Genomic DNA, 15,951 nt, shown 5'->3' on the forward strand with positions numbered 1-15,951 from the left:
CACAGCTTTTCATAACAACACAATAAGATTCTTTCTGTTGGGTGGGACACTTGGTCCAGATTTCCTTTGCACCAGATGGCTGCTCCCCCTTCCCCCAACAAAGATCCCAAAGCTCCTGGGATCATTATGATTCCAGATGTGCCTACTCCCATGGGTCAGTGGTAATGTAACAGCAGCGCCCTTCCTGCCAAGACTGTATTCAGAGATGTTGTTTTGGCAGGCTTCTAATATAGATGACAATTCTCATTTTCATTTTTTGATCTGCAAAATAGGCATAGTATAGTACTTTAAAACATTTTGATTTTAAGTAGCCAAAAACTTGGCTTACATAGGTAATGTGTATCAGTGAATATCTGAGACAATCTAAATTTCAGGCCCCAGAGTTTATGTCTTTTGTTTTTTTAATGCCATGAACTTGTTCTGAATCCAATTATACTCTTTCCATTTTGCAAAGAAACTCATCTTGTGTGTTCGTACATTGGTTTTTTTAAATAAATAAATAAATGTATATATATATATTTTTTTTTTTACTTAAATGTGCTCCAGATTGGAGAACCTAATCAAGGTTGGTCTGTCTTATTCCCCAGTTGTATTAATTAAAAGTACTAATTACTTCCATGCTAGTGTCTCAAGATCATCTTTTGATGCTACATGAAAGGTTTGAGGAAATTTTTTTTATAAAGGACTGATTTGAGGAATCATGTAAGAGATTTAATATTCTTTAATCCTATTTCTTAAAAAAAAAAAAGTAGGGGGGAGGGTGTTTCAAGCAAGTTCATTACATGGCTGCCCCCACTTCTACCATTTCAAGTCTGTTCTGAATTGCGCCACATGGGAAAGTAGTTGCCAGAATCTGTTCTGTATATAGCTGTGAGTATAATTAATGCTGAAAAAGGGACTTACCTCACTCCGGATGCCAATGGGCTTCTTCAAAAACAGTTTTCCTAATTTTGTCACTTGTTAGGGGGTGAAACCAATTACCAAGATCCTTCCTACATCCGAAAGCAATGATTCTCTAAGACCTTATGGCCACTTTCAGAATTCATAAGCCAACCCATTTCTTGTTCTCATGAGAAATAATACAGGTGTGTTTAAGCAGGATGTAGGTTATTTACATTTCTGATGTGAATGGTGGGAGAATGAAAATGAGATTATTTTTCCATCTGGAAGACAATCCTTTCCCAGAGATATAGTTAATCGTTTTGTTTTTTTTAATACAAACTCTTTAAAAAAAAAAAAACCACAAAGTCACCTAAGTTCCCACAGATGGAGGGAACTATCAGATTGGAGAATATTATTTATATTTACACTCTTATTAGTACAAAACTTGGTGAGGTCGGTGGGTTATTTACAGATATTCCCAATGACAAGATTATTCCAATTTAAATTGGAATAATGTGTTGGCATTGCCAACACATGACTACTCCCCCAATGCCACTGTTGAGAGGAGATAATAGCTGGGTATAAAACTACTTCAGAGGAATCAGACTATAAGTTGGGTCTCAGCAAACAAAGCCCCAACAGAAAACCACATCCCTTAAAACTTTATATAAATAAATTGAGTTTATGTTATGGAAATAAGGCCAATGAAACTAAATTCCAAAAGTGGAGTGTATTCACGCTGCAATGATTAATTTCTAAATAATAGAGCAGTAAGTTTGGGGATGATTGCTGTGACCGCATTGAAATGTAATGTTGATGAGAGGTGCAGAGAAATTGAAAATAGTGTTAATGGATTCTACCTATTCCTATTAGCACTTAGAAGTTAAATAGCCTCCTGGCTTTTGAAGACAGAATTGGAGCTCACCATGTAACAAACCATTAAGTTTCACAATTAGGATAATCATCTCCAAAAACCTCTAACGTTCAATACTTAGAGTAAGGCTATTTTAGATATTTGAGTTATTTGATAAGCCACTCCAACACAGTCATCCTTTAATGAACTTTTAAGTCAACTATGCCTATTGATCCATAGAAACAATTATAGGAGGAACTAAGCAATATTATGTAAAATGAAACTGAGACATATGTAATTTGTTTAAATATGTTCTTAAATTCTAGTTCCTGGAATCCCTCCTAAATGACTCATGATCTATTTTGAGACAAACCAATCAGTACTACAATTCTTTTAGTATACATTAAAACTTATCCAGAAAGGTCAGGGACTAATAAAATACTAATAAAATAATTACCTAATAATAAAACAATAATTACTTAATAAGTAATGCACACATATAGGGCCATGAGGTGATATGGAACATGTGTCCTCAAAGCCAATACAGCCCTATACTCTCCATGTTTTGAAGTCACATTTCTTTGGCACTAGGTTTCAAAAGCTGAATTGGTTAGAAATGCATAGTTCTTATTCTTATTCATTATTTCAAATACATGTTGTTTGTACTTTCTCCCTGTCAAAACTTCACTCAAGCTTTTTAAACAAATTATTTGTTTTTATGTAATATTGGTTTGTGTTTTTTTTTTCTTGTGCCTAAAATGTGTTTGGAGTTTACATTTTTATTTTTACCCTCATTATAGTCTCCCCTCTTTACAATGTTTGAGTAATTTGCTTTAGAGTTGAAGGGAGTTGTTCAAAAACATGTTCTCCAAGGACCTGAGCCTTCAGAGGACACGTGGAAGTTTGCACAGCACACCCTCATCTTCAGCCAAGGCACACAAGAAAAATGCTGCCATAGTTTTCATAGCTCTAGAGATGGTTCCACACCTACCATGTTCCATGCTTGTTTGTCCCTGGTATTATACTACATGAGAATAACCAACCATCACAGAGAAAAGAATGTATTCAGTCCAGTCTTTTCTTTAAAAAAGTTAATATGATAGTCCTGTCTTTATGGGACTGGGACATCTTTTTCAACACTTGAAACCATTTACTAGCTTTATGACTGTCTTCTAAATAAACAGCGTTCTCCAATCAGCCTTTGAACTCAGCCTTTACAAGTTTACATTTGTGGACACCCCTAATTTGAGATCACCTGATATGACAGCTCCTTCTTGTCATATTATCTTTCTGAATTATCTGTTTTTATTTTCCAGTCCTAGGAAGCAAACTCAGGGCCAACACATGCTCTTCCTCTGAGCTGCATCCCTGGACCTACACTTTTAATTTTGATGTTAGTCTATGTATTCTATGGGTAAAGGAACTTTTCATTTAAAGTTGAAATGTGTGTGTGTGTGTGTGTGTGTGTGTGTGTGTGTGTGTTGTGTGTGTGTGTGTATCCTGGGGTTTGAACTAGGTGCTGCTCCTAAGCTTTTTTGCTCAAGGTTAGTGCTCTACCACTGGAACCACTGCTCCACTTCCAGCTTTTTTAGTAGTTAATTGGAGATAAGGGACTATCTAACACTTTCCTGCCCAGTCTGGCTTCAAAGGGTGATCCTCAAATCTCAGCCTCCTCAATTAGCTGGGATTATAGGAATGAGCCACCAGTACCCAACTTTGACTTATTTTTAATATAATCAATTGTTTTCACATAAGGGCCCTTGGAGAAAATACAGATTGTTTTTTATAATACTTTTGTAGAAATACTTTTTGTTCCTCTAATTTTTTTCTAGTATTTTTTTCTCTATATAATCTTAGATGAATCTACCAGTTTTGTGTTTTCCAACAGTTATCTATCCAAAAAAAATCAGAAATTAGGTGCATAAGACTATCTGGATGGCTATGCCAATGTAGTCTGCTGTCACTGTGATTATGAATAAAATTAAGTCTTCAGGAATGTTTGGTACTATTTGCATGACATACTAAAATTCTGTGTTTAGCATTCTTTTTCCTTTTGTTTTTATTGTTTTGTTTTGTTTTTGTTTTACCCAGAAAGCAGGAAGTCATTACAATATACACAAGTTTGAGATTCAGAGTTCATGGTAGCCACAGGTAACCTTTGTCTGGCATGTTCTGTGTTGGTCTTTGGGAAGCTAACAAAGTATTTTGCCACAATGTGGGTTTACTTTGGAAGAGAACAAAGCTGATGGGGAAACCAGTCAATAGAACTAATGATTGAAAACCATGAGATTTAAAGGAAATTCACATGAGGAAAGTCTGACACTCCCTGTACCTTGCACCCCCTCCCCCGCTTTTTTTTTTCAATGATACAGAATGAAACTGTCCTGAATTAGTATCAGAGAGTCCTAATATGCTAGTTGTCTGTCTCATGACAGTGGCCAAAATACCTGCGAGAACATTTTAGAGGGTTCTGTATGTAGTCACAACTCCATGTTTCTGGACCTACATGGGACAGAAAATCATAACAGAGGTAGTCTGTAGCAAATTCTAATATGTCTCATGGAAGACAGGAAGCAGAGAGAACCAAAGGAAGGGAGCAGAGACAAGCCACTCCCAATAACAATCCCTTATTGACATATTTCCTTCAACTAGGTCAAACTCGTTGTTTCCAGATCCTTCCAGAATAATACTACCAGCAAGGAATCAGCTGGTAGTATTACACAAAAGCAGTTTTAGTATACAATTGCTATCTATACCAAAACATTCCCCTCTCACCCCCAAAATGCTCTTGTCCATCTCATAAGGCAAAATGTATTTCCAAGAGTCATCAGTCTTAACAGTTCCAACATGGTTCAAAAGCTCCAGTTCAAAGCATTTGCTGGGACCTAAGGCAACTCTTAGCTATGAGCCACTGTAAAACTTAAAGAAAAAAAGATAAATACATAAAGTAAAACATTACCATTGCAATGGACGGAATAGGACAATAACAAAGAAATATTGGACCAAAACAAGACCCAAAACACAGCATGGAAAAACAAATCTTATAGCTCCATACTCCGCATCTCACACCCCTTCAGGGCTTTAGGCACTTGTTGACAACCATCTTCTGGTCTTCTGAGTTGCCACCAGACTCACCCATTAAACTCTACTTACTGTTTCCTAAGGTTTGGCTAGCCTAGGTTTCCAAATGTTTCTAAACAGTTCCAAAGGCTTAAGAGCAACAGGGACAAGTAATAACAGCAATGATCCCCGTCACTTCCAGTTTTCTTTTTGTCTCTGTGACCAAAATATTAGACATATCATTTTAGCCCATGTTTTTCAAAGGTTCAGTGTTGCTTGACTCCATGTACATGGACAGAACATCAGGGGAGGGGGAGCATATAGTGGAAGAGGTTCTACGCTCATATAGAGAGAGGAAGAGGAGAATGGGCACTTGGTCTAAGCATTTAAAGGCATGCCCCCAGGACTTTACTTTTTTGAATTAGATCCCGGAATTTAAATTTTCAGGAACCTCCTGAAATATCACTACCATGGCCTATGAGCCCTCTTGGAGAACACTTTGTACCTAAGTTAAACATTTGCACAAGTCCAGTGAAATTCTACAACTCCATATAGAACTGAAGACTGCAGGTAGGATACACATGCACTCAAGTTTACCCACAGCCTAACTGAAATAAGTAGGATAAAAGTGTTGGGAGTTTTAAAGTTTTTAAAGTATAATAGCTTTCAAAATCTTTAAAAGTAAAAAATACATACAACCTATGAGAAAATTGGGTTTTTTTCCTAATTTTTCTTTTGTTTTCTTGTGTGTGTGACTGCTAGATTCATTTAACCTCATCAGCACTGACATTTTAAAATTTCATTCTGGCTGAGCACCTTTGGCTGATGCCTGTAATCCTAGCTACTCAGAAGGCGGAGGATCTGAGGACCCCAGACAAATCTGAGACTCTTATCTTCAGCTGAAAACAGAAAGCTGGAAGTGGAGATGTGGATCAAGTGGTAGAACATTTGAAAAAGCCAAGTGAAAGTGTGAGGCCCTGAGTTTAAGCCCTAGTACTGGCACAAAATAAAACAAATTAGTTTGTATATTATTGTGGATTATCATTTTATTTTCAGATATGAACAATCTACCCAAATATTGTTGCTGACCCTTTCTCTTTACATGGTAATGAAAGATAAAAATATACTATTAAAATATATGGAGAAGGCATTTTTCACTTTAGTAGCTTGGAGGATTTGAAGAATGTATGATAAATACTGTCAGATTTTGACCTACCTTAGCAATCTTTGAGGCAGATTTTCTGTAGCATCATGGGTAGAGTCTGACTGGTCTCCAAGAGAATTGTACAAACTGCTGTGATCTGAGCTGTTTTCCTCCGGTCTCTTTCAGCATCTAATTACTGTAAGGCCACATCCTGTTAATTATCACCCAGATGTGTAACACATTCTTGCTCTGAAATAAATGTTTTCTTTTGGTTTTTGCATATAGACATTTTAGTAGTGTTAATTAAGAGAACAAGGTATTGGTAAATGAAGTGTCTAGCTCATGAAAGAAATTCTGAAGATTTTAATCCAGACTCTTTTTACCTATTTTCTCCTTCCTGGCCCTGAGACCTCATTCTTGCTATACTTTAGAGAGAATAAAGCCCTAATATGTATACATAAGCATGCAGGCACGCTAACAGAGGAAATCATCCCAATGTATGTTGTAGGTATGTGTGCATGAGTATTTGCTGAAAGAATCTACCAGAAACTGTTTGTGGTGGTTTGTAAGGTGTAATGACAGAGTTCTTCCCCAGGCACTTCATCTGATAGTCAGGAATTACGTTTCCCCTTGAAAATAGTTTTAGTATAAAAATGAATCAATTCCATGACTATTCCAAGATAATATTCATCCCTTTCCTTTAAGAAACTAAGCACAGGGGACCAATGTACATGGAATTGGCATTTTGTGGCAGTTATAAAGTAAATGTAACAGGATGAGATGACTTCAGCAGATGTTTAAGTAATAGACTGTTCAGATTCATTTTCCTTTGTGCACTTGAGTGCTAATGGCTTTCTGGGCCCAATGGGAATGGTAAAAGAAGTTTGCAGAGCAAATTTAGATAACTAACACTCACAGAATCTGACCATTACTTACTTCCTAGTATCGCTCTTCTGTAATCCCAAGGTTGTGAATCAATAGCAAATGCAAGACTTAAATTTTAATTCCTTTTATAAATAGCATTGGAACGCAAGGGAGATTTTGCATACATAGAAAATAAGATAGCACAGGCAACCATCTTCTATTTGACATAGAATCTGCTTTTGACTTTGAACAGTGTTTACCTAGTAGCAATATAGATAGGCATGGGGGGGGGGGAGAGAGAAAGAGAGAGAGAGAGAAAGAGAGAGAGAGAAAGAGAGAGAGAGAGGGAGGATATCTACTGGGCCAAGGCACTTGAATTTAGTTTTTTCATAATTCAGGACACAATGTCTTTTTCTATAGAGCTTACATCCTGGGGATATCTAAATTATAAATAATAGGCAAGAGCAATGTATTATTTTATTCAAGAAAAAATATATATATTGCCTTCTCTACTCTATCCTCCCATTATTATCTATGTCCTAAAAATGAAAATTTGCCTTTCATGAAATTTTAACCATAGCACTGTGCAAAGATACATTATTTTATCTTTTTATTTTTCCACAAAAAACAAATCATTAAATCATTAATCTATTCTGCAACTATCTGAGAATAGGAAATCTATCAGCAATTAAGTCAGTTCTTGTCTTTCAATCAAATAAGATAGAAATAAGCTTAATGGTAAATAAATCTTAAATTTAGAAAAACAACATTGTATGAACAAGCTTATTACATAAACAACCATTGCAGTCTTTTTTAATGGTTTGACTTCACATCTGTCCACATTTGGAGGCACAAGGGTGAAGTCATCAAGAGCCTGAATTTGTCCAGTCTTCCTAACTGGGCTTATTAACTGCATTGACCGCTTCTAAGTTACTTTAGGTTAGTGGCACTGTGGCTCAAGTGGTAGACCGCTCACCTTGAGCTGATAGAGCTCAGGGACAGGGCCTAGGCCCAGATTTCAAGCCCCACAACCAACAACAACAAAAAGTTACTTTCGTTTGCTTAAATGTAAAATGGATGATGATAATGATGATGATGATGATGATGATGATGATGATGATGATGATGATTATACTCTTTTCTTGAAAAAAAAATGAGTTAGTTGATGTAAAACATAATGGAACAATACACTTTTCTCCTTAGCTTTTGGCATAATCTTTCGTGCCAGGCAGCTACAGTTTGTTCATCTGTTTTATCAAGTTTCTTAGCAATGCCCTCCACTTTTCCAATCAGATTGATTAACAAGTGCCTTGCATTTGATCGTCAGGTAGTTCCCAGAGAGATTAGGAAAAACAAATGCACCAGAAGCCCAGATAGAGACTGTGGACTGATTCCTGAGCCAGAGAGGGGAAGTTAGAACAGCCATATTACCATTTCTAGCATGGCTTTTATTTTGTAAGATTGTTCTAGTATTTGTTCAGTTGCTATAAACCTTGGGCTATTTTCTAGAACTTTATCAAATTTAGTTCTGACCATGTCAGTTTGGTTTTTGATGTTTCCATGCCAGGGATGGAAGGTTGGAACTTCTTACTCCATCACTGCATTGGTGTCACCATCTTGGATAAGATACTTTGACTATGAATCCACTCCCTCCAAGAAGCGTCCATTTGTTCTGAGGACAGAAAAATGTGATAATAAATGTGTCTAGTTAACTGAAGATACTTTATAAAAATATGAATAGTGATTATTATTCTGAAATGCAGAGGGAATTGGAGTGATAAATGTTTTAGCTCCAAGAAAACTTTAATACCAGTGGGATTGCAGTGGAATTTATGTCGCATTTTGGGACAGCAAACGGTAGCTTCATTTATTCTTCAATGGCAGCTCCTTGCCCTAAAGTATCTGGAATACCTATTTGATCCTTCACCAAAGTCTGGAGCCACAATTATATTTCATAAATCCAGGATTTTTAAAGCTAGGTCTAGGCAAGAGGAATGGTAAAATAGAAATAAAATTTATGTAAGAAGAAACGGTTCATATGGTATAGTATGGTTCTCCCCAGAGTTCTCTAAAAAGTAAATAGCAAAGAAAATATAGGCATAAAGGCAAAGGAAAAAGAAGGCTGCATATGATGTTCTGCCAGCCACCATTTCCACACATGGAAATGCCATGGAAAATACCTAAAAAGGGAAGCCACTAATACAGACACTTCTTGGAATGTCCATGGAATCACCTTGTTATTCTTAACTTCCCAGAAGTGAAGAGCTCAAATGAACCAGCTGGGATCAGAGCAGGTACCTCTTAAAGTTGAAATTCAGAATTTGGTAAAATGAAATCTATGTACTTCTCCACATGTTATATAGATGTTTCTCATTACCCGAGAATTCTCTCATTTATTTCTTCATGAGCTTAATGATCCACCCACTGAATACCAAAGTGGTGTTGGATAAAGAATCATTGTCAAGATGTATGATTAACTTGGCTAAATGCTAGCCCAGTTTCGCAATGAAAACCTTACATTGCTGCCATCGAAAACTTTGCAAAGTAGGTATTTATGGGGTTCTTTGCTTATGCAGAAAAGTTCACTTTATTATTTGTCAGGTATTGCTTTTTAACATGTGTTTCATATCAAATACAAGAAAGGTCAAATGAAAATCTAAAATAAATACTGGCAGGATATTCTGTGAGAGAGTCTTCCAGCACATCTGGGAACTTCTGTGAAAAATTAACTCAACATGCTGGACTCTTGGGATAGCCAAATTATTAACCGGTTTTGCAGGAGTTTTCTTTGTGCAAGCCAGGGCATACAAGAGACATTTTAGACCTGGGGACCATCAAATACTGTACAGTTAGCCTAGTGTATGAGAAAAACAGCAGATACTTTAACAGGATATCTAGTTCCATTCACAATAGAAAAAAGAAAAGAAAAGAAGCCATGCATTTGTGGACATTACCTTTGGAAGGCTACACTCTATGCCTATATCTGAATGGAAAATTGAAGATCGGATTTTTTTTCCCTATAAGAAAATTCAACATTGCTAGGTATAGAATAGAACAAATGACAATCACATGGGCCTGAGTCAGACGGAGCTTATATTTCAGGAAGCAGTTAGAACATTTCTCTTACAGAACTTCACATAAAATCCAGATCTAGATTCCCATGTTCTCCATTCCTGTTGTGCATTTTAGCAGGTAAATCCAGAGAGAAAAGCACTAAGAAATGTAATGTCATTTACAATGAGATTTAATAATTTTATTTCCCCCATAAAGCCGAGCAGTAAGTGTGTGTTCACTGTTTAACCAGTGCTTGGAAATCATTTTAATACTAACAGTACATGATGGGGAAATCACCATACTTAGCTCCTTGCCTACATACCTCACAATGCATGTTACTTCCATGTGACAGCAGCTGGTTTAAGCCAGTTAGAGAGGCTCTTGGGGAGTGTTAAAAAAAATAATTATAATACCCCAAACCCTTTCCTTCCTTTGGATGAGACTTTGGCCTTGTTTTGTTGTTGTTGCTGCTGCTGCTGCTTTAAGCTCCTCATTGTAATGTGAAGCTGTGGTTGAAATCATTGTAAAGCAATGTCCTATTATGAGGAGCAGGGGGGAGAAAATCTAGTTGAAGTTTTTGGACAAATCCAAAGGTTGTATTGAATTGTACTTGAATTTATGCAAATATTTCTAAAGATTGCTTTGTCCCAGCCACATACCATGTTGTGACTATAGATAATAATCAGAAAGATGAAAATGGACAATCAACAGACTGCCCTACAGCAGCTTCCCACATCTTTATATAAAGAAGTTAAAAAATAGCAGTGAATTATAATGTCAAGAGGTAAACTGCCAGGTCATAGCCTTACTTGAGGCTGGGAGTAGCTTCCTGTCATTTCCCATCCTTTATGGAAGCATTAATTACTCAGAGATAACCTGACTCTATATAATTTTATTGCCAGGAATTCAAAAGGTTAATACTAGATGAATGCAGACACGTGTTGAGCCACAATGTTTTAGCATAATTATCTCCTTTAATTCTAGTAGCTCAGTTAAGTGAGATTTATGATTCTCATTTTAGTAGTTTAGGGATTAATAATTTATCCATTCAACAAATACTCATTGAATGCCTACTGTGTGCCAAGCACCCTTTTAGGAATCATGAAATTTGCAGGAGACCACAAATACACTAAATAAGAATGTTTTATTTTAGGAGATGTTAAGTGCCACAGAGAAAAGTCCAAGAGGAAGGAGAATGGGAATTTCCATTCAGCAGGCTATCAGGAGAGGAGTTGCTCTGAAGGTGACTTTTTTTTTTTTTTTTTTGTCCATCATGGGGCTTGAGCTCTGGGCCTGGGCGCTGTCCCTCAGCTCTTCAGCTCAAGGCTAGCACTCAACCACTTGAGCCACAGTGCCACTTCCAGTTTTCTAGTGGTTTATTGGAGGTAAGAGTCTTATAGACTTTCCTGCCAGGACTGGTTTTGAACTGTGATCCTCAGATCTCAGTCTCCCGAGTAGCTAGGGTTACAGGCATGAGCCACTGGTGTAGGCTTCAATAGCAAAATTTTTCTATGAGAAGTTTCCATCTCCTTTAGCCTCTGTCTGCGTCATCATACTCCTGTTGACATGTTTAATGGTATGGCCATGGATAATTAATGATAACTGCTGTCAATTACTGAAAACTAGAATGAACCTTAACCTGGCCTTAATGCTCTTTGTCAATTTTTCCAATAATTTGGAGACTAATGCTAAAAGAGATTAAGTACTTTTCCCTAGGCAACGTGTGTGTGTGTGTGTGTGTGTGTCTGTGTGTGTGTCTGTGTGTCTCTGTGTGTCTGTGTGTCTGTGTGTGTGCGTGCATTTGAAGCTGCTGTATTTATTTTATCAACTCTGCTCTTTATCAAATATAAGGAGGCATCTCTTACCCACACTAGCTGGATTTTAAACAATATAACTAGTACATATGTAACTGTCTATATGTCACTTTCCTTTTTTCAGAGACCACCTATTAAATAAGAGGACTTCCCTACATCATCTCACAGATATTTTCTAAACACACATTCTGTGATTCTGTGAAAGTATTAACTTTGGAGTTACTTTAACAGAATTTGAGTCCTGCCAAATCAATGATGTAGTCAATAAACATGTATTGATTGCCTTCTCTCTAAATAAGAGCAATCTACAACTAGCATGCCCCAAGTAATTTTTATTGAAGACGTTAATTATGAGCTTTGGATTCGAATACATAACAGTTTGTCACTGTCATGGCCTTGTGTCAACTCCCAGGTGGAACTTCAACTGGCTGCAGGTCCAGGCAGAAAATTTAAGTAAGTGAAGTGAAATGTGTGGACATGGCTCTGTGCCAAGCGACTTTGTTAGAAATGTTGAAAGGCAAGCCAAATTCTCTGCATCTATTTTCACAGGCATTTTAACTTCCAAATGCAGGTATGCAATGCCTGATTCTGGTAATTTTATAGATATATAGATATATAGAGAGATATCTATATATATATAAAAATAGATTCACTTAAAAAAAGTCTAAAGCAACCATATATCACCTCACTCTGAAACCTGGCCACTCTGCCTTCACAGTACCACTTTAATCCTCAGCATCAGAGAATCAACTCCATGAGAGAGGGGGCTGCCCCTTTGCACACACCCATGCTTGTGACCCCTAGCACTGTGCTCACTGCTGTCCAAGAAATCTACTGAGTAAATAACTGAATGAATGTCAAAATTAACCAGAAGTCTGAGTTTTAAATGACTAATATCAGTTCTCAGCTGATTCTTTTTTTTCTTTTTTTTTTCTTTTTTAATGGGGTTAGGCAGTTTGACCTCAGGGCCTGGTGCTGTTTTTTAATCTTTTTCACTCAAGGCTGGCACTCTACCACTTGAGCTATCCCTCCACATTTTGTTTTGTTTGTTTGTTTTTGTGGGGGGGGGTTGTTTTTTGTTTTGTTTTTTTTTGTCGGTCATGGGGCTTGAACTCTGGCCTTGGGCACTGTCCCTGTGCTCTTCAGCTCAAGGCGAGCACTCTATCGCTTGAGCCACAGCACCACTTCCGGTTTTCTAGTGGTTTATTGGAAATAAAAGTCTCATGGACTTTTCTGCCCGGGCTGGCTTTGAACTGTGATCCTCAGATCTCAGCCTCCTCAGTAGCTAGGATTACAGACATGAGCCACCGGTGACCGGCTGTTTTTGTGGGTTTTATTATTATTATTATTATTATTATTATTATTAAAGATAAGAGTCTCTTGGGTTTATCTGCCCTGAGTTGGCTTCAAATTTTGATCTATGGATCTTAGCCTCCTAAGTATATAGGATTATAATGGGCCATCAGTACCTGGCTTCAGCTGATATGTTCAAAAGAAAACAGCCAAAATTTGGACCTTAGTCCTCAACCAGCCAAAAACATAAGTTATGTTACCCTCTGGTCCTCGTTTCCTAAAGCATAAAGTAAGAGGGGAAATGATAAAAAGGTCTCTTCTGGCCCTCTAAATCTCTGACCCTCTAAGCCCTACATATATTGTCCAATATAAAAATACTTGAATTCAGCTGAGGAGTTCAACATTAGAGCACTTGCCTAGCATGTGTAAGGTCCTGAGTTCAATCCTCAGAACTACAATTTTTTGTTTTATCTCGTAGACTTTTGACCTGGACATCTTGACCTCATGTAGACCAGAGTTGAAAAAAAAAAATGCTTTCTGGGCCAAGCAGGAAAAAGAAATAAGAGAAGTGGTTGAGTGGTAAATTGTTTTAAACAATTCATGATCACAAGGGCCAAACTGAAAAATACCGAAACCAACAAGAATGCAAATAAAATAAAACCACAAAAGAAGGAACATTTGGCTAGTTGCTTGGTGTCACCATCTCTCCAGGGGTCCAATATTGTCTGTATATTTCATAGTATATGGATGTAATTAATGTTAAGCAACTGAATGAGGATAAATCATTAGCTCACAGAGACTACACAGACAAAGACTCAGGATGAGTGACCTTCCTCTAATCCTTGACCCAACTCCCGCTGTTTCTGTCCAAACTGCCCTGTTTATGAGGGTAGAGGTCAATGATGACAGATGCACATCTAGGAGTATATTTGCTCTGGTGAGACACTGGGGCACATGTGCATCCTGTCTTACAGGAAGTAAAGGATGGCAGCCTGGGGTGCAGCCATGAGAAACTTAGTCAACTGTGAGAGAGGCCCTACCTTGAAGCACCCAAAGGTGATATGGTCCAGTGGGTCAGAAGGAGAGCCAATGTTCCCAGGAGGTGTGCAGCAAGCCACAAGAACTGGGCCACTGGGTCTTCAGGCCAGCCACACTAGCCTAGCACAGAATGGTGGATTTTCTCCAACAACCAGAGACAGGGCATAGCTTTCACCCCTGCTCACCAACTTCCAAAGCTCAGAAATCTTGGAGATCCGTCCTCCTATTTCCCATCATTTTTGGTCATCACATCTTCACAAATTCTTCCTCCCCCACCCCTGCCCATCATCCCCGTCTGCTTCTTCCCATTTTCACTCTACCATTTGAGCCACATCTCCACTTTGGGCTTTTTGGAAATGAGAGTCTAGTTATGCTCTTACCCCTTGTTAGAGCAGCCTCTTCATCTCTCAGCCTGTATTTTTCAGTTCTGACATGACCTATAGACTGCCAACATTCCTAAATTCCCACAGCAGCAAGAACACATTACATTGAAGACCTTCTACCATCCAGCTTGTACCTCGTTTCCGTACATTTCTCCCAGAGGCCTTTAGTTTCCATGAAGTTGTCCACCCAACTGTTCCCCAAACATGCCTCCCTAAATTTTGCTTTGCACACCTTTGTTTGTGTAGTTCCACCACCTTGGACACCCATGTACTGCCTCCACAACAAGCTAAAAGTTTCCAGTGTTTTAAAAACCTGTCCTACTTCTCATTAAAGCCTGGCTCAATGAATTTCCTCATTGTGGCTTCTGCTTTCGAACTCTGACAAAACTTAATAGTGATACCACATACGTCATGCCTAGAGGAACTTCATATACAGTTCCATATTTTGTGAATCTATGCCCTCCTTCCCAATCTTAGGGTTAATAACATGTGGGTTCATAGCATGTTGGTTTATTTGTTGTGCCTGTATTAGGGCTTGAACTCAGAATCAAGGTGCTCTCCCTTAGCTTTTTTGCTCAAAGATCGCACTCTATCACTTGAATCACAGCTCTACTTCAGGTTTTAGAGTGGTTGATTAGGGCTGGAAAGGCGGCTCAGTAGTAGAGTCTTGCTTGCATGCATGAGGCCCTGGGTTCGACTCCTCAACACCACACAAGCAGAAAAAGCTGGAAGTGGTGCTGTGACTCAAGTGGTAGAGCACTAGCCCTGAGCTGAAGAGCTTAGGGACAGCGCCCAGGCCCAGAGTTCAGGCCCCACACCCAGCAAAAAAAAAAAAAAAAAAATAGTGATTAATTAGAGAGAAGAGCTCAACTTCCCATTAACCAGGGAAATTTTTAATGATTAAAACATTGGCTCATTTCTCACATCGGTAGCTCTATTAATGATTTATTCTTGAGTTCATTCCCTGGAGTCTACTGAAAATTTCTGTCTATCTCCTTAAATGTGATATTCTTCTAATACTTCATCTTCTAATGTTTAAATCATAGCCAAAATGGCACTTGAAGGTTTTAGAACTATAGTGACTGAGCATTTAGCAAGTATGACTATCAGATGAGACTTTTTTTTTTTTTACTACCTCCTAGGACTCAGTGGAAATAAGTTGAAAGACAAGACCACTTGTGTTAGCAAAATAATGAGTGAAGATGGCCTCCCAGCACACATAGAGAAAACAATTAGTATTTAAACAAGTAAAGTGAAGTTCCATTGATTTTTTTTTAAATGGGGCTTGCAATTTTAAAGTGTCTCTAAATCATTTATCCAAAGTATTTTGTCTGCAAAAAGTCAAGATTTTCAGAAAAGAAACACTCCCATTTATTAAATAAATGTTATAAATTTCATGAAAATGTTAATTATATTGTGTTATCTTTAAGTAGTTGTACAAAGGAATTATTATTCAACAAATCTGTTTATAAGTACAGTGCATCTTGATCCTTGTCACACCTTTCATAGTTTCATGAAGTTTTAACTAATCTAATTATTGTTGAAACTGTTTGTTGCAAAAATGTC

General features: G+C 37.7%; 1 protein-coding gene and 1 long non-coding RNA gene across 2 annotated transcripts in view; one reads left to right on the forward strand and one right to left on the reverse strand.

Moving 5' to 3' along the window:
* The window catches only part of LOC138819309 (uncharacterized), a 40,141-nt gene extending 34,026 nt beyond the window's left edge, over positions 1-6,115 (reverse strand). Inside the window, exon 1 of the long non-coding RNA XR_011369395.1 lies at positions 6,012-6,115. This is a non-coding gene — a long non-coding RNA (uncharacterized lncRNA). The remainder of the gene's footprint in view (positions 1-6,011) is intronic.
* Positions 1-15,951, forward strand: part of Sgk1 (serum/glucocorticoid regulated kinase 1) — a 92,482-nt gene that overhangs the window by 54,688 nt on the left and 21,843 nt on the right. The window lies entirely within an intron of this gene.

This window comes from Dipodomys merriami, unplaced genomic scaffold (genome assembly GCF_024711535.1).
Source record: "Dipodomys merriami isolate MVZ:Mamm:240054 unplaced genomic scaffold, mDipMer1.0.p SCAF_8, whole genome shotgun sequence".
Classification (NCBI taxonomy): Eukaryota; Metazoa; Chordata; class Mammalia; order Rodentia; family Heteromyidae; genus Dipodomys; species Dipodomys merriami.